Source organism: Neovison vison, chromosome 6 (assembly GCF_020171115.1).
Source record: "Neovison vison isolate M4711 chromosome 6, ASM_NN_V1, whole genome shotgun sequence".
Taxonomy (NCBI): domain Eukaryota; kingdom Metazoa; phylum Chordata; class Mammalia; order Carnivora; family Mustelidae; genus Neogale; species Neogale vison.
Genome location: NC_058096.1, coordinates 177,855,811 through 177,876,971, shown reverse-complemented (window position 1 = coordinate 177,876,971; position 21,161 = coordinate 177,855,811). Strand labels below are relative to the sequence as shown.

At 43.5% G+C, this 21,161-nt stretch overlaps 1 protein-coding gene across 6 annotated transcripts in view; it reads left to right on the top strand.

The window, feature by feature from the left end:
* The first annotated feature begins 200 nt into the window (after positions 1 to 200).
* ITPR1 (inositol 1,4,5-trisphosphate receptor type 1) overlaps positions 201 to 21,161 on the top strand; it is a 328,468-nt gene continuing 307,507 nt past the window's right edge. For all 6 annotated transcript variants that reach the window (XM_044253119.1, XM_044253118.1, XM_044253116.1 and 3 more), the window contains exons 1-2: positions 201 to 436; positions 1,253 to 1,323. The gene's annotated coding sequence lies outside the window, so the exon portion shown is untranslated. The remainder of the gene's footprint in view (positions 437 to 1,252; positions 1,324 to 21,161) is intronic.

Genomic DNA, 21,161 nt, shown 5'->3' with positions numbered 1-21,161 from the left:
GCCCCGCAGGACGCCCCTCCCCGTCCCCGCGCGCTTCTATTTAGAGCCCAGCCCGGAGCCCAGGGGATTCTGGGACTCGTAGTCCTTCCCCGCAGCCCCAGGCGCCTCCACGACCTCGGACTCGGACTACATTGCCCAGGGAGCTTCCCGGCCTATATAAGCCGCCAGGAGCCGCTTCAAAGTGCAGTAACCATGTGGATGTGCTGCTGAAGCGTTTCCTCAAGCTCGCTGGGGTGGGAGGAGAGGAGGAGGTGGTGGTGGAGGAGGAGGAGGCAGAGGGTGGAGAGAGAGAAAGCGCACGCAGAGAGGAGGTGTGGGTGTTCGTTTCCATCCTAACGGAACGAGCTCCCTCTTCGCGGACATGGGATTACCCAGCGGCTGCTAGCCCCTCTCCTCGCCCTGCTCCCCCAAATCGGCGTGGCTCACGGGCACCAAGGTAGCGGCTGGGGCCGGGCAGAGGGCGCGGGGAGTTGGTACTGTCCTCCCCGGGCGCCGAAGTTTTGCCCCGCTCTCTGGGAGTTTTTGGTGGATTTGCATGCACTTGAGTACGTTTGGGGGCTCTTTAAACTGACGGCATTTTGGGGTTTCATTTGAGACTAGAAAAAAAAAATTATCGATTCCAGTGATTGGCCTTGAGGGCTACCCATTCTGGACTGGAATGGCATTCCCCTAAGTTGGAAACTGTTGCAGCAGCTGCAGGAAATGGGTTTTTTTTTGGGGGGGGGGAGATGTGGGGTGTCAAATGTGAGTCCGCTCAAGGAAACAATCTTTTAAAAGTAGCCGTCCCTGGAGCTGCCTGGTTGAGAGAAAAATGCATGTGGGGGGGAGGGCAGTGGGGAGGGTTTTGAAAAACGGAAGAAAACCCGGGGAGCGGTGAGGGATGAAGTGTGGACAGAGCTCACGCCCAATGAGGATGCGGGCTGCGGATACTTGGCCTAGGCTCCTGGAAACAAGTGCTTTGGGATCTGCCAAACACTTCCCTTAGTTCCAGCTCCCCCGGCACGTTCCAAGTTTTTGCGTGCCTAGTCTCACTTGTCAGTTACAACTGGAAATAAGTAGGCAAAGTTACCTGCAGTCTTTGTCCAGCTGATCCCTTCAGCCTTCCGGTCTTGTTCCGGGAAGTGAGGGAGGAGGTCTCTCCTGGAAGGAGGCTAAAGAAGGTGGAAGTTTGCAGTTTGAAGCATTTCTGTTAGGGGCCCGTCTTTGTAGTCTTACCCTCAGTCTTTTTTTTTTTTTTTTTTCGAATACCTAGGAGCTGATTACGGAGGAGCAGGATTCGCACAGCTGGAGGGTTTTGGCAACAGAGTGCCTGACCTAGGTCAGGTGAGTGTAAAGCCTGAGAGCTGTAGTCAATAATGAGTTTCTGTTTTAAGTGTATGTTATGTCCTCTCGAAAGAGCCATGGAGATTAGAAGTAGGAAAAAAAAGCAAATTCCAGGGCTTGGTGTCCAAAATTTGTCACTGCCTTCTGTAAGAGCTTTAGGGAGCATTTGAGATCCAGGGCGCAGTCCTGCCTAGCACTTTTGGCCAAGACTCAGACTTAAAGCAGCCTGAAGGTGTATGGGTGGGGGGGAGCAGAAGCCATTAAATGGAGCAATAAAAGAAATGCCCATTGATGCCTGGCAGCGTGCTGATGATTTAAATTCTGAAGGATGCAGTACATTTCATCAGCCAAGACATGGAAGCAAAAATTAACTGCCTCTGTCTTTGAAAAGTAGTCACTTTTGTTTTTGTTTTTGTTTTTGCTGTAATGTGTTTAATCAGAGTAGGTTGGATTGTAAGAAATGAAAGTGGTTGCTGGCAATTTGGAAGTATTAGTACTTTAAAAAGGGAAATTAGTTCTTGAAGCATGAGAGAGTAGCATCCAGTCCTTGACTTGAAGCTGCCTGAAAGCCAAGGAATCTGGTGAGCCCCTCTTGTTTAGGTGCTTACTGTGGGATATGAGTTGAGGGCAGCGTATCTGTAAAGATAAGCAGCTTCTGTCCACCTGCGCCAAATGATCAGACTGCACTTTAAAGAAAGGGAGGTTTTAACAGCTGCCTATACATCCCATTGCTGCGGATTTTACCATCACAAGTTTTCTTCTTCCGAAATGGCCAGGAACAGGATAGACAACGGGGTAATAGGTGGAGAACTGGGTCTCAGCTACTTCTTTAATGTTCTAAATATTTAGCTGTTCCCTGGGCTACAATCTTTGGGCTTTTTAAATTAGAAAATAAAAGGCAGACACTTCATTATAGTAGTATAGTGCTTTTGTTTCCTGTTGATAAGATCCTTAGGCGTGCTGGTGCAGTGGGAAGCCTTTGGATGTGTGGGGTGTAGTTCATTCTTGGAGTTCAGTTGATTTTCATGGCTACTTGGGTGCTCAGAAGGCCAAGGAAAGGGTTAAGTTCCTGTCTTTTGAGTAAGCTACAGCCCGGGAGAAACTGATCCATAGACTCTTCTCCAGCTTGTTGCTAAAAATAATACTGACACGTGAAGTACTTGTGAGCGGGATCCAGAGCCATATAGCACAGAAACTCAGTGAGTCGGGTACAGGTGAAGAAGCTGAGGTGTAGAGAGTAGGAACACTTGCCCAGTAGCTGGTGCGCAGTAGAATCAAACAAAGTAGAACTCCTAGTTGTGGGGCTTATTGTGTTCCACAGATGCATTTAAGCTAGAGGGTAAAGGTGAAGGGAGAAGCTAGAATGGTAAACCTGTTTCTGTTAACAAAATAACTCTTGCTTATGTCCCACCAGTGATGAATGAGTAATAATATTTACCTTGATTTAAGAAGGAAACGATGTAGCCATAGATGTAGGGATAAGAGTGTGGCTATTTGAGGAGGTATTAGAGGTTATACTGACTTTGTTTTAGAAAGCTGTATGCTGAAAGTCTGAATGAGGAAAGTAAACGAAACCAAACCACACCACATGGAACATTGTATGAATTCAGCATTAGGTTCATCTCATAACTGAAATCCATCTCGATCATCTACATCAAGGCATCTGAGCAGGTTAAAAGAATCAGGTATTTCTCAGTCTGAATAATTTGATAATTTGAATTGCAGTGAGTCTAAACTGAAGTATCGGTATCTTTTCATTCTTTTCATATACTCTTAAGTTTGGTTTGTGGCCAATTGTGCAGAACACTTTCATTTTTTTCCTTGTGTGTGCATGCATGCACGTGTGTGTGTGTGTGTGTGTGTTAAAAGTACAGTCTGTTCTTTAAATAATTCAAATCAGAACAGGATATACTATCAAGATTTCCTTCTTACCAGGCAGGGAATGTTCTTCATGCTCTAAATGAATGACCCCTGGCCTCCACTTTGAGCCCCATGAAATTGTTGGGGGTTGACAATAGTATTATTCATTTTTAAACAAAGTGGTTGCTTTTTGGAGGGAATTGGCATCCTTTCTTTAGGAATGAGAGATGGAATTGTTGCTTAGAAGAAAGGAAAGATGAACCCAACAAGATAAATCTCTTGCCTTTGTCCTCAAAATATTTTCAAGTAGCGAAGACCACGGTATTAGGGGTAGAAATGAAACTTGTAATCCAATGGTATACAAGTAGCTGACTTCTAGACAAAAAAAGTTGCAGCGTTTTTAGTTCATTTATAATTATGTCATGGAAACTGATTTCTCGACAACCAGCTGTTAAATAACAAACCAAAATGAAATAATAAACACCAAATATGAACAACAACAACAACAAAAACAAACAACAACAACAAAAAATAAAAATACATCTGAAGCTAGGTTTCTAGATCAAGCTGTCCTTGGATATATCTTATTAAGGAGTCTACACAAAGCCAGTGTCCCATCTTGTTTACTGTTGGCATTTGTAGGCTTTTTATTAACTGGAAATGCATTTAATTTTTTAGTTTATTTTTGCTGTTTTAAGCTTTTGCACTGCTCTTTGGATGAAATCAGTTAAGGCTTGAAGTCAGTGACATGAATGACATAATTTTTATGATTCTGACCAATTTTTATAGTGTCTCATTCTGGGTTTATTGCTAATGAGCATGAGCTGAATACGCTGCTGAAACCGTCACCTGTGGAGCTATTTCTCCTATTGAACAATGGCTAGGGTCTTCCCTCAGCAGGACATAGTTTAAGGCATTTGGTGTGATGAATCTCTTTATGAATGTTTAACACCTACTAAAGTTGTTACTTTAAAGCATTTATTCCTTCATTCATCAATTTCTTGAGGACCTACTATGTGCTGGGATATGTTCTAAGTGCTGGGCATACAACAATGAAAATCCTGTTCCCAAGAGGCTTAAATCCTAGTTGGGGGGAAGCAGGAATTATAAATAAGCAAATATTATTGTGTAACAGGTAGCAAGCGCTACAGAGAAATAGAAAGACAAGGAAAGGGGAACTGGAAATAACAAATGTTGATGAGGATTGGGAGAAAGTGGAACTCTTGTGTCCTGTTGGTGGGAGTGTAAGATGGTGTAGTCACTGCAGAAGACAGTATGTATGGTAGTTCCTCAAATGGTTACCAAATGATCCGGCAGTTTTACACTGGGTATATAACCAAAAGAATTGAAAGCAGGGACACAACTGGTATTTGTACATTCATGTTCATAGCAACACTGTTTACAGTAACCGAAAGGTGGGAACAACCCAAGTATTTACTGACAGATGAATGGATAAACAAAAAGTGGTATGTCCATATAATGGAATATTATTCAGCCTGACAAAGGAATGATAATCATTATACACGTTACGAGATGGGTGAAGGTTGAAAACACACTAAGTGAAAGAAGCCATACATAAAGAGGACAAGTAGAATGGTGCTTACCAGGGGCTGGGGCTATGTGGAATTTGTTTAATGGGTACAGAGTTTCATCTAGGGAGGATGACAAAAATCTGGAAAGGGATGGAAGTGTTGGTTGTTTAGCTCTGTGAATGAATTAATACCCACGAATCTTACACTTACAAATGATTAAAATGGCAAATTGTATCTTGCGTTCATGTATTTTACCACAATAAAAAAAATGATAATAACAAAACTGCATAATGGGGATAAAAGTATTCAGGAAGGGATCTCGAATGAGAGGAATCAGGGACGGGCTCTTGAACAGAGTGCATCTGAGCAGAGAGCTGAAGGGAGTGAGAGGTTAGCTGTGCTGAGAAGGACATTCCGAAGGCCTGGAGCAGAAGGTGCTGAGGCCCTGAGATGCGAGCAGGTACAACACGTTAGGGAAAGGCCAGGAGGCCAGATTGGTTGCAGCTGAGGGAGAGTGCTAGGTGTTCAGGTGGGAGAGGGAGTCAGGGTCAGATGTTAGAGGAGCCTGGTTTTGCAGGTAAGCCTTAATTGATTTCCCTGAGGATTTCTTAACTTTCTCAGAACCCTTCATGTTCTCTGCCTCCCTGAGCTACCTTCTCCTTCCTCAAGGGACTGGTGAGGCTGGCAGGATCGCCTACTGGATTCGAATTTAGCTTGGGGGGGAGGGGTCAAACCCAGATTTCTAGACAGTCTCGTTAATTAAATGTCTTACCTCAGATTGTAATCCACTTTAGCAGGAAGGGAATATTCTTTTTGGTTTGGATAATGAAGTTTAAGAGCCTAATGATATTCCTGGTGGTTCTTCTTCAACACAGACTTTGTGTACTTTGCTACCACCCCCGTCTGTCAGGTCTCATTATACAGAATTACACAAGGAGAACTCATGCTCTGCTTCTAGCATCACCCTGAGGGGATACCAAGTTCCACATAAGTGATTCTCCCTGATAAGTGAAGTGGACCCCTTTGTGTGTATAGATTTATAATGCACATATGTGTTGTTACTTAATTGCATAAGATAAGCATATTCAATTAAAGTAAAATAGTAAGAAAGATAAACAATAAAACCAAACTAGGCACCCCCAGTCCCACCATCCAAGGTGGGGGTTCCAGACTCCTCCACATCCAAGGTGAGGGTTCCAGACTCCTCCACATCCAAGGTGAGGGTTCCAGACTCCTCCACATCCAAGGTGAGGGTTCCAGACTCCTCCACATCCAAGGTGAGGGTTCCAGACTCCTCCACATCCAAGGTGAGGGTTCCAGACTCCTCCACATCCAAGGTGAGGGTTCCAGACTCCTCCACATCCAAGGTGAGGGTTCCAGACTCCTCCCATGTATACATATATACAAATTACATGTATGTTTAAATTTCATAAAAAAGGACTCATACAGTACTTCAAGTTTGGTACCTTGTTATATTGTACTCAATCCTGAAGCTCTGTTCTTGTTAATAAATAGATACGTATGCCTTCATTTTTCTGAAGGTGCCTGTACCTTTGAAGAGATTGCCTTTGAGTGGTCACATGGATGGCATCACTAGGGTTAAAAAGAAAATCATTCAGATTTCTTCATCATCATAGAATCCAAGTTTTCTCATTCAGTTTATACTCTTTCTTTAAAGAAAACTGAATGGAAGGTAAAGCACTCTTCAAAAGTTAGCTATCTTATTGTAGGGATAAAGTCTAGTAATCATTCATTCAAAAAATGCAGAATTTTTTTTTTTACATTTCAGTTATTTTATTTTTTTAATTTTTAAAAATTTTTATAAACATATAATGTATTATTAGCCCCAGGGGTACAGGTTTGTGAATCTCCAGGTTTATACACTTCACAGCACTCACCATAGCCCATACCCTCCCCAATGTCCATAACCCAACCACCCTCTCCCTACCCCCTTCGCCCCGGCCACCCTCAGTTTGTTTTGTGAGATTAAGAGTCTCTTATGGTTTGTCTCCCTCCCGATCCCATCTTGTTTCATTTATTCTTTTCCTAACCCCTAAACCCCCCCACGTTGCGTCTCCACTTCTTCATATCAGGGAGATCATATGATAGTTGTCTTTCTCCATCAATGCAGAATTTCTTATCTCTTCTTCAGGGTAACCTAATTCTCTGGAGTAGGTAGGGCCAGGTACTTTTTTCTGTTTGTTTGCCCTTAAAAGGAAAACTTCACTGTAGAAGATTTGAAGTATGTGTAACAGTGAGATCTTTGTATAACAAATCCCTCTATACTCATCACCCACCCTTCATCGTTATCAATCCATGACTAAGCTGTGTTCACCTGTATTCTGATACACTCTCTCCCTCCTGTTGGGTGAGTCGGAAACAAATACCAGGTATACCAGTTCATCTGTCTTTTAGTATATATCTCTAGTATTGGGATTAAAAAAATTGTGATACTTTTATCCACCTCAAGGAAAAACAAAATTTTTAATTAACTCTAAGTTCTCACTTCCTTCCAATGTGTGTAAGGGCATGTATACACACCCATGCATACAATATAATATATATACATCTAGATAATGTAATAATATATATGCATATTTAACAGTTTGTTTGAATTAGGATCCAAATAAGGTCAATACATTACAAATGGTTGATGTGTCTTTTAATCTGTATATTTCCTCTACACCTCTTTTTCCCCAGGCATTTTGTGGTTGTTACTGAAGAAACTGGGTGATCTATTTTCCTATAGTTGAGATTTTGCTCACTGTATCTGTGTGGTATAGTTGAACATGTTCCTCTGTTCCCTGTATATAGCATATCTGGTTATTAAATGTAGAACCTTGATCAGAATCAGGGTTTTTTTTTGGGGGGGGGTGCACTACTATTTTCTTGAACTTTATTCAGGGGAGTGTGTGATGTGCATGGGTACGTCTTCTTGTGATATTAGCAGCCATGGATGTTCATTTCCTTAATCCATTAGTTCATTTGGACTTGTAAAACTCCTATTTTTCTTTATTCATTCCTTAGCTGAACTATTTTATAAAAAGAAATTTCCTTCCACTAAGTTTTTTATTCCCTGGCGTATGTAGTTCATGTAACAAAGACAGAATCTGTACTTAAATTTCTTTCTGTATTTTACCAGTTTTCAAAAATATCCAGTGATTCCCTACCATGATACATGACAGTGGTTCTCAAGGAGGTGACACTGGGCAATATCTGGGGACAGTTTCGGTGGTCACAGCTAGAGTGAGAGCACTCCTGGCATCCAGTGGATAGAGGCTGGAGATGCTGATAAATAGACACAGTACATCACCTTGCCCTGTCACAACACGGAACTGTCCATTTCTCAGTAACAGCCATGCTACTGGTGAGAAACCCTTATACTAAGATGACAAATCGGTATTTTTTTTGTTGTTGTTGTTAGTATCTTTATGAACTGGTGGATTTAAGCATATTTTATATGTTTCTCTTTGTGTAGCTATCCTTCTTGATGATCAATGTGTTCATTTTTGCTGAGCAACTTTGGCTATTCAGATTGGTTCAAAAAACACAACCCTAGTAGTCTTTGATAGCTTTCTTGATTTTGATACAAATATTCCAGGCTCATCATCTATCTTTCTTATCCCAGACCTGGAATCAGCCTTTCCTCCAAGGAGCCATAGATCCTTTGAGAGGGAAATGGTGTTTAGAGACCTCTCCTCAGGGACCGAGATGTATTCTTATTCTCCTCCTACAGGTCAGAAAAAAAATCTAAGTGAGGAAAACTTCCAACCTGAGTGCTTTCAGTGGAAGTATTTCCAAAATGTAATCAACACATCTTTGCCTTTTAAAAAAGCATTCTGAATGTACACAAAACTTTCCATTTTGGTATTGGTTATAATCTCAGTATACTGGTATCTTAATACCGTTGTGCCCCCCAGATGAGCAGAAATGTTATTCTTGTTCTGCACGCATGTTTTTCATACTGTGTGGCACCCCATGATGAGGTCCCGAACTCATTTTAGTGGGCCTCCATCACACCTTTTTAATGGAGCAGGGTAGAATAGAAAACGTCAAAGTGTTATTGTATGGGTACTTGGAAGGAACCGTGTACGTTGCAACGAATGCTCCCCTGCCCTTCTCTGTCTGTCTCACACACAGTGAGCATTGGGTTGTAAGTGTAGTGTATTTCTTACTGTGGGTTGCAGTTTCAAGTTTGAGAAATGTTGTTTTACATTTTTATTCCTCCATATGTGGTCATCACACTAGCGTCATGGGTTTCCACAGTGAACTCCTTAGAAATGTGGACTCAGAGGCCCCACCCCTGACCCACTGAATCAGAACCTGCCCTCATAGCACAATCCCCATGGGATCCATGCACACTCGAAAGTATGAGAACCTCTCGACTGAACCCCTTGTGCTTTTTCAGTACTTGCCTTATTTTTACAGCTATTTTTTCCTGGCTGGCTCTCACCTGTCAAAAGTGACCTTAGTACTTGCCCCTCGAAGTCTTTCCATTTTCCGTGAACTGGAAAGATAGGCGAAGTCACCCACTGAAGATGAGCATGTAGGCCTGGCAGGACCCTTTTTGACATCTGGGGGCTTTCATTTGGGGACTCTTTTATTGGCAGTTTCAGGTAGAGCTAGAAATCAAACAATACATGTAAAGCCTGCTTAAGGCTGGGAAGTCCCAGATAGGAATAAGGCTGCGTTTTAATATGATGTTGTCGCACTTTGAGCAAGTTAGGTTTTATAATGTTTTATGACCTGTCCACTTAGCAGAACCTGTGGACTGCTTGATAGAATGTTGCCTTTCAGAAAGAGATGGACATAAGCCGGGGGGGCGCCTGGGCGGCTGGTTCGGTTGAGCGTCTGCCTTCGGCTCAGGTCATGAGCCCAGGATCCTGGGATCCAGTCTCTCATCGGGCTCCCTGCTCAGCAGAGAGCCTGCTTCTCCCTCTCCATCTCCCTCTGCCTGCCTCTGCCTACTTGTGATTTTTCTCTCTCTGTCAAATAAATAAAATCTTTAAAAAAAAAAAAAGATGGACATAAGAAAAAACATCACTCCACCTCCACGCTTCTTGTTGTTTGTTTGCATTTCAAGAGGAGGTTTGTCTGGGAAGTGATTTTTGTCCTGCTGTAACAGTTGCAAAACGTTACTGTGTGCAGGTTTCTGAAGAGAAAAAGTTGATTCAACACCTCGACTCAGGGACGTTCACTCCTGTGCCTGTGGCCGTGTCTGCTTCTCTGTCTTTGCCCACATGCTTTCTGCCCTGCTGCCCCCATCCCATCTCTGTCCACCTTGCCAAATACTTGTGTCTCCAACCCGAATCCTTCCTTCCTCTTCTGGAAAGCCTTTCCTGATCATTTGAAAATCTTTGTGATTTGAAACTCCCCAGCACTTTATGTCTTTTCCTTGCGGGCTTTTTAGTTACGTGTCCACCAAACCATTTGCTGAATGAAGCTACTTATCTCCATGTTTTGTTTCCCTTTGAAGGATGTAGACTGCTGGTCAGGAGAATCTAATTTTTTGTACACCTGTCCCGATTAGATATTTCTTGAATTGGCCGTTTGCATTGAAAAGGCCCTTTTGCTGTGGAGAGCAGAGTGAGGGCTGGCAGACACATGTCAAGCAGCTCCTTTTGGGAGCTTGGGAGAGGTTGCTCAGAACGGTTCTTTGGAGGGCATGAGGCATGAGAAATTGTTGAGTGTTAATAAAAGGGAGCGGAGGTAATAAGCAGGTAGCGCAAGGAAGCTGCTCTCAGGTTGTAATGGTATTGCCCTGCTGAACCGCAGGATGGGGCCTCCAGATGTCTGAGTGTTGACTGTCTCTTGGGTGTGGGCAAAACATGTCACATCTGTGCTTCTGTTTCCTCCTTTTTAGAATAGGTATAAAAATACCTGCTTTGGGTCATTGCTGCCAATGCTGTAGAAGAATACATGTTTGCAAAAGTCTTGCAAAACAAAGGCTCTGTCCTAGAGGAGTGGTTCTCAAGTGGCGGGGTCATTTTGCCTTGCAAGGACTCATGCCCTGTGTGGAGACTTCTTTGTCACAGCTGAGGGAGAATGGGTGCTCCTGGCATCCAGTCAGTAGAGGTCAGGGATGCTGCTAGACATCCTGTGATACACAGGATGTGTCCTCCACAACAAGGAATTGTCTGCCCCCAAAGGTCAGTAGCCCTGAGGTTGAGAAGCCCTGTCCAAGAGTGATTCTCCCAGACGGAGTGAGACTTTTCTGTCTCTGAGGATGTTAACCTTTGATTTGCTGGGTTTGTTTGTTTGTTTGCTTCCTTTTTGTTTTTTTGTGGTTCAGGTTGTGAACAGAGGGGTGTCTCTTCAGGCTGGGGCTAACTTTTAACTTTTTAGTAAAATAAATACCACTCCCCTTCCCCCTCATGCCCCAAGTACTGGCTTTGGTTTCTGGAGCCCTGTGGTCTATTAGCTTTGGCCAGTACAGGGCTTTGTGGCCTACAAGAAGTCCTTCAGGCTTTTTTGTTGTTGTTTGCTCTTTCTGCCTATAAAATGAAGAATTTTAGCTAGATGATCTCTATCCACCAAATACAAAATGTTCTGACTAGCAACTTTGAACTTTGGATTGGCTTCTCTTATATTGGCCTTGGAGGATAGGAAACACGAGAGCCCACGTCAGAATTGACATCTTTTCTCTAAAATAACCATGTAAATATTGTACCTGTTTGGAGGACAGGTTATTTAGTGGGCATGTTTGTGAAAAGGCGAGTAGGTTTATCTTTGTGCATGTGTATCTGTTGTGTGTCTAATGAGTAATATTCACACTAGAGAGTTGCTCTGACCCAAAGGTTTACAACTGCTGTTTCTGAGATGGTCATAGAGGGCCCTGCTTAAAGTTGAAACTTCTGAGTTGGTGACTTCCTTTGGGACTGTCTGAAAACGAAAGCAGAATGCAATTTTCTATCCTCCGAGAGAAGTGCTTTTTGCACAAGAATACATTATCCCTTGATGGGGACACTGCTTTCCTGAGGACCATTTGATGAACCACTAATTGAACAAGAAGGCAAGGAGGGGGCAGCACCGTAAATGTGTATGGGGGTAGGGAGGGGGAAGCTGCCGGCCCGGTGGCCAATGCAAAAATACTGCATTGCTCATCCTTGTTTCACTCTAAAGATGATATCGTCAAGAGTCTTTGCTCAAAGGAAGTTCCAGAATTAACCGTGAGAGTTCCTAGTCACAGAAGCAGAGACAGTTGTAAAGAGAACCTCTTTCCTTGTCTTGGAAGAATCAACCATAAATGTTGTAGGTTTTCTCTTCCCTGAATTTACAGCCATATTTCCATATATGTACCTGGGTGACGGCATCTTAGGGGGAGGCATGTATAGAAGGAGTGTCCTTGGCCTTCAGCCAGGAGATCGATCAAATGCCGGCAACTCTTCCTTTTTCTGGGCACACTCTTGTTTTCCCTCCGAAAAGCCTTGTGGTTTGTCTGGTTTTGCCCTCCAGGGGGCTGCTTGTCCTGAAAACAATGTGTGGCTTTTTTGTGTTTGGTGGCAGCTTTGGCCCCCAGGTTCCATCTGTTTCCTGGGGACTCTGGCCTCCTGAACCTCTGGGCGCTTTTAAGTGTTCACGCATGAGCCCTCCCTTTGCTGCCTAGTTTAAAGGAAGTCTTGATTTTATTCTTTTTCAACGATCATTTTTAAAGCAAGCAGCAATAAAACCAGCACTAAGTCTTTGTCAAAGGCCCTCTGTTTTTTAGGAGGTGGAGGTGATGTGGAATGCCAAGAAAGAGCAGAGAAGACTGATGGATTTCCATTGGCTCCATTTTTTAGCAGAAGAATCACTTTCCAAGTGCACTGTGCTTTGAGGCCAAGTGGCAAAACTCACTGACTGAAGGGTGGACCCAGAGGGGCCTATGAAGGTGGGATCCAGTCATTCATTCTTCACCTGGCTGTACTTTGGTAGCCTAGGTCTTCCTGGGAATAGTGGGGAGAACATTCTGCTGGAGTTGGCACTGATAAATTCAGATGAATGTTATCTCACAGTGTGCCCCTTGTCTACATCCACTCGTGGTGTGGAATTGCTGGTTGATAGGGTTAATCCTCAACTAATTGTAAGCCCTCAAAAGTTTAGTAAGAGTCGTTTATGGGAGTTGAAAATACAGCAAGTTAGCCAGTAAGAATAATCACAGCAAACAGACGTGTTTGCAGTGTTTTACTTCCTATGAGCTAAGTAAGCCCATTATTTTCTTTTATACATTTAATCCTCAGCACAACTGTGTGAGGCAAGCTCTCATGATCCCCGTTCTGCAGATGAGGAGACTGAGTTCCGGAATGAGTAGCTCAGTCAAGGTTGTAAACTCCCTGTCACACTTAGAATAAAAGGCAGACTTTTCACCCTGACTTGGGAAGTCCCACTAGCCCTGGTTTCTCTCTTCTCTGACCTTACCCCACACTTTCTTCGTTTCCCATTAATGCTCCAGACATTGTGGCTGGCTTTCTGTTTCTTGAACTTGCCAAGTTCTTTTCTGCTGAAGAGCCTTTGTACTAGCTATTGGCTCTATCTAAAATGCTCTTCCGCCTGATTGTTTTGCATGACTGCCTCTGTCTTGACTTTCAGGTCTTAGCTTAAATGTCTAAGCTTGCACTCTCTGACCAGACAAAAGTAAGTTATCACACGGTCATATCATCCAGTTTCAATTCTCTGCCTACTACTTAACTGCCTGATTTGTCTTCCCTGTCAACAAACTCTCTCTCCTTCACGAAATATAGGCATCATGAGAACAGGGACCTTGACTGTCTTCTTTTTACTTATATATCCTGCACACCTAGACTAGGGATAGCACATAGTAGGTATTCAATGAATGTGCTCAATAAAAAGGGGGTTTCAAATCAGGGGGTCCTCTCTGAAGTCCTGCATGTTGTATGTTTTGTCTTTTAATCCTGTTCTGTCCAGTTTTTCATATTAATGAAGTATGAGTCCTAAGCCCAAAGCCAGTGCCAAACCAAAACTTAAAATTTATAGCATTTTTCAACCTTTTGGGTCTCAGAAACTCTTGACATGCTTAGAAATTACTGCGGACCCCAATGAACTTTAGTTGATGTAGGTATAACAGTCCGTATTTATCTCATTAGAATTTAACACTGAGATATTGAGCTACTGAGATAAACACACACACAAAATAAGCCATCACACAATAATGCAGTAACATTTTGTGGGGAAGGAGAGGGCAGAGGGAGAGAGAGAATCTTTAGCCATCTCCACACTCAGTGCAGAGCCCGATGTGGGGCTCTACCTCAAGACTGGGAGATAGTGACCTGAACTGAAACCAAGAATTAACCTACTGAGCCATGCAGGTGCCCCAGTAACATTTTTTAAATGAACGATAGCTGTATTTTCTAAAATAAAAACAAAAATTAGAGACTGGCATTGTTTTACACTATTGCAAATTGTTGGCGGTCTGGCTTAATGGAAGATCGTGGAGACGCATATCCCATACTTGTTTCTGCTTTCAGTCTCTTGAGATAGCACATGTCTTGCAGCCTCTGGAAAACTCCATTGTCGTGTTGAGAGATGGAGTGAAAAGGTAAATAGTGCATTGGTAAATAGTGCACAGGTAAGAGATGGAGAAGTTGAAGGCTTAGATAGCAGGATGTAATTGATTATCCCTAAGTCTGGGTTTTGTTTAGAAATATATGCATGGGGATGCATTTAAGCTGTTTCTGGGGGGAAAAAAGAAAAATTGCTTCCCTTTAAAGGACCTCCTGAATTGCAGAGGACACTGAAAACTTGGAAGCTAGTAGTATTTGTCTTATGTTCATCTTTTTCAGATGTGCAAGATGATACCAAGCATTGTAGGGGTTCTGCAATGGGATGGGTCATTAAAAAAATAATAAATCTGTTTCTTCTCTGTCTGAGAATAGTAGCTTCCAATATAACTCCCTTCATAGCTGCTACTCCACAACCTTACTTAGTTCTCCTTGTAGCTTTTGGACTCAGATGGTTAGGTCCTCGAATAGAAATTAGATTGTTTCGGTGCTTTATTGGTCTCTGGTTCTGTCACATCTGGTGTTAAATACATCAAAGTAGAAGCTGTTAAAAATAGATGAGATATTCCCTGCTAGCCAACTTGTTTAAGAAAGGCAAATGATTACAATCCAGGCCACTGGGGAGTATTTTGAATGTCTTGAGTGATGTATGCAAGGTTGTCAAAGCTAAGATAATTGGGTGGTCAGATATTGGAGAGCTTGGAGCTCAGGGAATGAATGGTCCACTGGATGGGGGACAGGCGTGGTGGTGGAGGGGTCCTTAGTTCCCAACACCAGTGCTTGGAAGGACCTAATTTAAGGGCAGTGTCAGTGGGGCTCCCCCACCCCCCTGAATTACAGCCCCAAGGGCCAGGTGGCTTCATCTTAAATAAAGAAGACTTGCTTCTGTGTGTCAATAAAATCTTCTGGTCAGACTATTTGGGTCTCTGGCTTTGGGGTCCATTACCTGGTGTAAATAAAGGCTTCTGATTTTCTCCCTTGCCTGTGTAGGATTACGTGATACCTTAGGTAACTTCTTGGTTAATGAAAGTGTTCTAATTTTGTCTCGTTTCAGGAGTTGCTAACTTTTAAATTCTGAATTGTGTGTAGGCGAGAATTGAGATTTTTTTTTTTAGAAAAACGCATATAATGCAATTAGTTCAGTGCCTACAGGAGAAATAGATGGGAAAAATCACAATAAGTGAGTTTTCTGCCACAGTCAAAGCTTTTAGCAAAAAGAAGAAAAAAATCAAAACCTATCCCGATTCATGAAATGAATATACTTCTTTTTCAGTGAGGCTGTGATTTAGCCCTCCTTAACACCAAAGTAGAAGAGGTTCTAAATATTGAATTATTTCTTTGAAGAGGTTCCCACCTCACCCCCTCCCTTCATTCCACAGGGGCCTGGTTTGGTTGTTAGAAGTGGGGGTGGAGTTGAGGTCTGGTGGTCTTGGTGAGTTTGGAGGCCAAAAAGCAACAATACCTTGGGTGACCTGTCCAAGTATCACCCACCTCTTAGGCTTACAGAGCACTGAAACCTTTCTGGGACTTGTGTTTATTTGAATGTGTTTCCAACAGTGTTGACTAAGTAAGAAGCTTACATCAAGTAGAAGAAGGACAAGTTATGGGCAGAAATGAGTGAAGGCTTTGGAGCAAGAAAAGTGAACTTTTTCCACTTTAGTCTCATTCAGAAATAAAAAAGAAGTATTTAGTAAGGGCCATATATTGGGCTGAGCACTTTGTGTGGATTATTTGATTTACCCCTCAAAATGAGAGATGGGAAAAATTCCCTTGTCCCTTTTTCTTTTAATCAGATGATAGAGCTGAAATTCAGAAAAGTTACATCTGTTGCTTAAGCACGTGAAGCTGGAATTCAGACTCTGGTTCTGAGTCTATTTCTAGCCTTTTTGGACACCCAGGGGCTGATCAGTGGGGTAGGGATAGTTTCTGCCAGGGACAGAAGTTAGATAATTTTTTTCTGACTTCCAGATTTCTCATAGCAATCTCTCTTTTTTATTATATTAATTATTTTTATTAACATATAATGTGTTATTTGCCCCAGGGGTCTCATAGCAATCTCTTGAAAGGGTCTAACAGAGCTCTGTTTTCTATCCTTGCTCCAACAGTATAAACTTGATTTTCATTAGTTTTAGGAAAACAATCACCTAAAAATACTTCATGTTCTTTTAGGTAATAGCTAACGCAAATCCCAGGCACTGGGATTCAGTAGGAAAGAAGAATTCTCCTGTCATGTTCTCATGGCCTGATAGTCTAGTGGTGAGGACAAGTTAATAAGCAAACCAGTGAATAAGGAATTTTTGGATAGTGGTAATGGCCTGGAATAATGAGGATACCATGTGGAGAGGAGTGTCAGGCAGCAGTTACAGGTTGTCCAAGGCACCTGGCACTTTGGGGGATCTGGAGGAAGTTCATCGTGGCCAGAGTGTAGAAGGCAGAGAGAGAGTACAGAGAGATGAGGAGGAGGAGGTAGGCAAGGACCAGGTCATGAGGACTCCCAAGGAGATTTTGGGATTTTTTTTTTTTTTTTAAAGATTTTATTTATTTATTTGACAGAGAGAGAGAGATCACAAGTAGGCAGAGAGGCAGGCAGAGCGAGAGAGGGAAGCAGGCTCCCTGCTGAGCAGAGAGCCCGATGCGGGGCTCGATCCCAGGACCCTGGGACCATGACCTGAGCCGAAGGCAGAGGCTTTAACCCACTGAGCCACCCAGGCGCCCCGATTTTGGGATGTTTTAAGCAGGGGAATGACATGGTCTGATTTATGTATCTAAAATATCATGCTGGGGGCGGGGGGGCAGACAAAAAAAGACCAAGCTGGCTGCGTGTGTAGAATAGATTGAGGGGCAAAGAAAAATTCAAGAGACAGTCTTTTTTTTTTTTTTTTTTAAATATTTTATTTATTTATTTGACAGAGAGAAATCACAAGTAGATGGAGAGGCAGGCAGAGAGAGAGAGGGAAGCAGGCTCCCTGCTGAGCAGAGAGCCCGATGCGGGACTCGATCCCAGGACCCTGAGATCATGACCTGAGCCGAAGGCAGCGGCTTAACCCACTGAGCCACCCAGGCACCCCCAAGAGACAGTCTTAATGCAGCGCAGTCAAGAAATGATCCTGGCTGGGATTTGGGTGGGGGCAGAAGAGTTCCAAAGAATTGGAGTATTCAAGAGATAGACTAAAACTTAAAATCAGTGAGATTTGATGCTCAGATTTCGTTATTTGCTAAATATTTACCAGCACCTACCACCATGTGCTAGGCATTGGTGATCGGAATAAAATGTTAAACAAAACAGATCCCCAGACCAACTGATCTTATCTTTAACGAGGATAGGGGCTGGGATAGGGAAGAGCATGAGCAAAGGTTCTGTGGCAGGGATAAGGAGAGGGAAGACGGGCAATGCCGCAGGCTTTGAGGTGGTAAATGACATGGGTAGGGAGAAGGAGAGATGGGGCAGACAGGTGAATTTTTTCTGGTACATTGAGATGCTATTGGTATCTGGGAGCTGAATCCCAGAAGTTGTTGGCCATGAGGTACAGATTTAGGAATCATAGAGAAGTCATAGGAGTCAGCAGAGGGGACAAGATGACTAGAGAGGGTGTAGAAAAGGCAATGAACAATATAGATTCTGAGAAAAGAGGTTTTGAGGACCAGTACCTCTGGTTTCTGTTCTTCAAGGATCTCTCTGACTTTGTGTGTTTTTATTTCCACCTTTCTTTTGAGTAGAAGCAAATGTCCCTTTTTGTTCTGCATTGCTCAGGGAGCGGTTTCAGTGGACAGAGAACTGAAGCTGAGCACAAGGGCAGCAGGAGGCTCAGCAAAGCCGCTGCACCTCGCAGAGGCAGTAATCCTCCTTCCTCTGCTCGGGTCAAGCCACTCTGGGACAATCCCATTTTAAGAGGTGCATTAGTGGGTCAGAGCAGTGGTGGGAGGTGGTGGGGATCCAGTAATAGCCTTCGGACATTGCACACTTCCTTCCTGCAGGTGCTTAACTGAGTAGTTTCTATGCATGAACTTAGTGAACCTCTTGACAGCCTGGTGAGGGAGTTACTCTTATTATCCCCATTTATGGATGGGGAAAGGGAGGTTTGGGAAGGTTACAGAACGGGCCTACGGTCCTCTAGTGATGAGGTGGCAGAGCCAGAGTCCCCACTTCTGCCGGCCCTTCGTGTGGAATGCTCTTGAGGCCCGGCCATGTCAGGAGCCAGGGAGGATGGTGATGCTCTCTGCCAACAGAAGCAAAGTCCTTAGGAGGTCTGAGAGCATTCACATTGTGAGAGGGTTCTGAGCATCATGGGACAGATCAGTAGCAAAAGTTCTGGGAGGGAGTTTCTGTGAGGGGCAGGGTTGGGGTGTTGGGGGGAAGGGGGAGGGATGTTTTCTAAGTGGGCTCTCTGAACTTGAAACCATGGTTTGAACCTTTGAACCCTGGAGTACTGCTGGATATATAAGCAGAAGCGAGGCCATCCATAGGAGACACAATGGGGGGATTCCATTATTGGGGTAAGAGATGGAATTCTATGTTGTATAGGTTGCCTCCAACCTTTATGATAAGATTTTGTATGTTTGGAAAGCTCAGAGTGCTCTGAGGTTGGAATTTGAGCTTAATTCCATACAGTTGAGATTTTTCGTAATAGGTGAATTAGGAAGAATAATTATTTTAAAGTAAAATATATTGTCACAGATTGTCTAGGAGTTCATTTGTTTGGATACTCACCTGACTTTTTGTTTTTAGATTTTATTTATTTGAGAGAGAGCAAGCAGAAGCAGGGCTGAGGGGAAGGGGGAGGGGCAGAAGGAGAAGCAGACTCCTGATGATCAAGGAGCCTGATGCAGGGCTCAATCCCAAGACCCTGAGATCATAACCTGAACCAAAGTCAGACACTCACCAACTGAGCCACCCAGGCACTGTCCCCCACCCCTAACCTGACTTTAAACAGAGGATCCTTTCTTTTGCTTGGTTTAAATTTTGAAGCCCTAGGATCTTCCCGAATTCCACTTCATCTCATTAAGAAATCATAAATAGCATTAAGGAGTGAAAGTCTACCAGTCTCTGAACGAAGCACTTTACACGCACTTTTTCATCTGTTCCTTACAACAGTCTCCGTAGTTCCATGTTATCCTCATTTTCCAGATGAAACAAAAGCAGAGAAGTTTAAGTGGGCCAGATCGCAGTGTTGAGCTAATCATCATCATAACTGGCACCCAGAGAGAAGTTTGGATCCCCTGAGCTGGTCCCCTGAGCCTTCTCATGATGTTATGGGACCAGCGCCAAGTTTATTAGCAAAGAGCCCTGGGCGTCGATACAGAGTTTGACATCTCAGGGTCAGGCAGACGGCAGGTTGGCCCTGGCTGTTTTTGTACTGGGGGTGTCCTCAGTCATTGTGTGGCCAACATGGGAACACCGGGTCCAGCTGTGAGAAGTTGGCCAGCACAAATGGTCCAGGATCCGATAAAGAGACAGGTTCTCCCACCCTGTTCTGAACAACAGGAAGTCTTCTAAAAGATTGCTCCCAGGCCCATCACACACAGGCTGATTTTCTACCTCCTCTCCTCCAGGCTCCAGAGGCCTGTTCGGTTCACTTTCCAGGCCTTTGTTTTTCCTTCCATGATGGCTGGTGATGGCCCCAGGACCTCTCCTCCCTCTGGCCCTTGTCCTCATCTTCTTTTTCCACTTAACTAATGGTAGGTGAGAGGAGAACTCCAGAGCTTCCAGCCAGACTAGCAGGGCTTCTGCCCAGTCCCTTTCGAGGGGATTTATGTCTTGAGACCCTTGGGAAATAACTGCACTCCCCCCCTCCCATTTTCAATTGTTTCTTTAAAATTGGGACCCCTGGCAGATTGCCCATTTCAGGATCATTAACTTTGGAGGATGTTCTGATTGTTTTCTGGGAAAAAATGTAAAATATGGCTAAAGTTTATTATTTAGTTGTCTACTTAATAAACGTGGTCAGAAAGAAGGTTAATTTTTTTTTTTTCCGACTTAACCCACATGTTATGTGGCCATGGTGGAAAAATTAGGAAACACCAAAGCAGAAAAAGGAGGAAATGGAATTGTGTATAACACAGAAAATCTGGGCTTTGTAATCTTATCACCCAGAAAATAAGGATGGTTGACATTTTAGTCCATGTTCCGAGGGTCATTGTTGATGAGAAGCTCTGCTTAAGAGGCAGGTAGAGCTGGGTTACAACCTGCCTTGGGCACCTTCACTTCTGTGTATCTTGGTTTCCCCAATAATGAAATGAGAATAATAGCAGTACCCGTGAGGATTTTGGTAAGAGAACATTTGTAAGCATCTTAGCACAATGGGGGGGCATGATGATGCTTGATGAAAGTTAGTCATCATTATTAGAAATGGTAACCCTGCAGGGCTGTGCTAGAGAAGCACTGGGTCTAGACATCTGGGTGATCAGATGCGATCAGCTGCGGGCACTGAGTTCATCACCCCACCACTGAGTTGTGTCTGCTGCTTTCCATGAAGGGTCTGGGATCTTTCAGTCAGGTAACCAGGTGGTGAGGAAAGTTAAGACTAGGGCCACACTGCTGTTTCCTGGCCCGGTCTCCACTAGGGCTAAATGGTCCAAAGGACAGAGTTAGTCACTCTAGATGAAGCCCTCCCGATGGAGCATGTACCTGAGCTCCTGTATCTAGCACTCACCTGTGTCCTTCCTGGAGGCCCGAGTGTGAAGACACGAATTTGATGTGACTCCAAATCCAAACAGAACTTATTTTCCAAAAATCAGTCCCAGAATTATGTTGACTTCCTTAACCTTTATGATAAGTCTTGTAAGTATAAGCATAAGGGAAAATAAGGGAAATATTAGTGCCTTTAGTGTTTTTCATTTGTGCCATTTTTTTTTTGGATGTTGTATAAAACATGGGTTTGCCTTTGGGCATTTAGGAACAAATGACAAAATGATAGACAGTTCTGGAGCATGGAACTTGGCTGGCAAATTG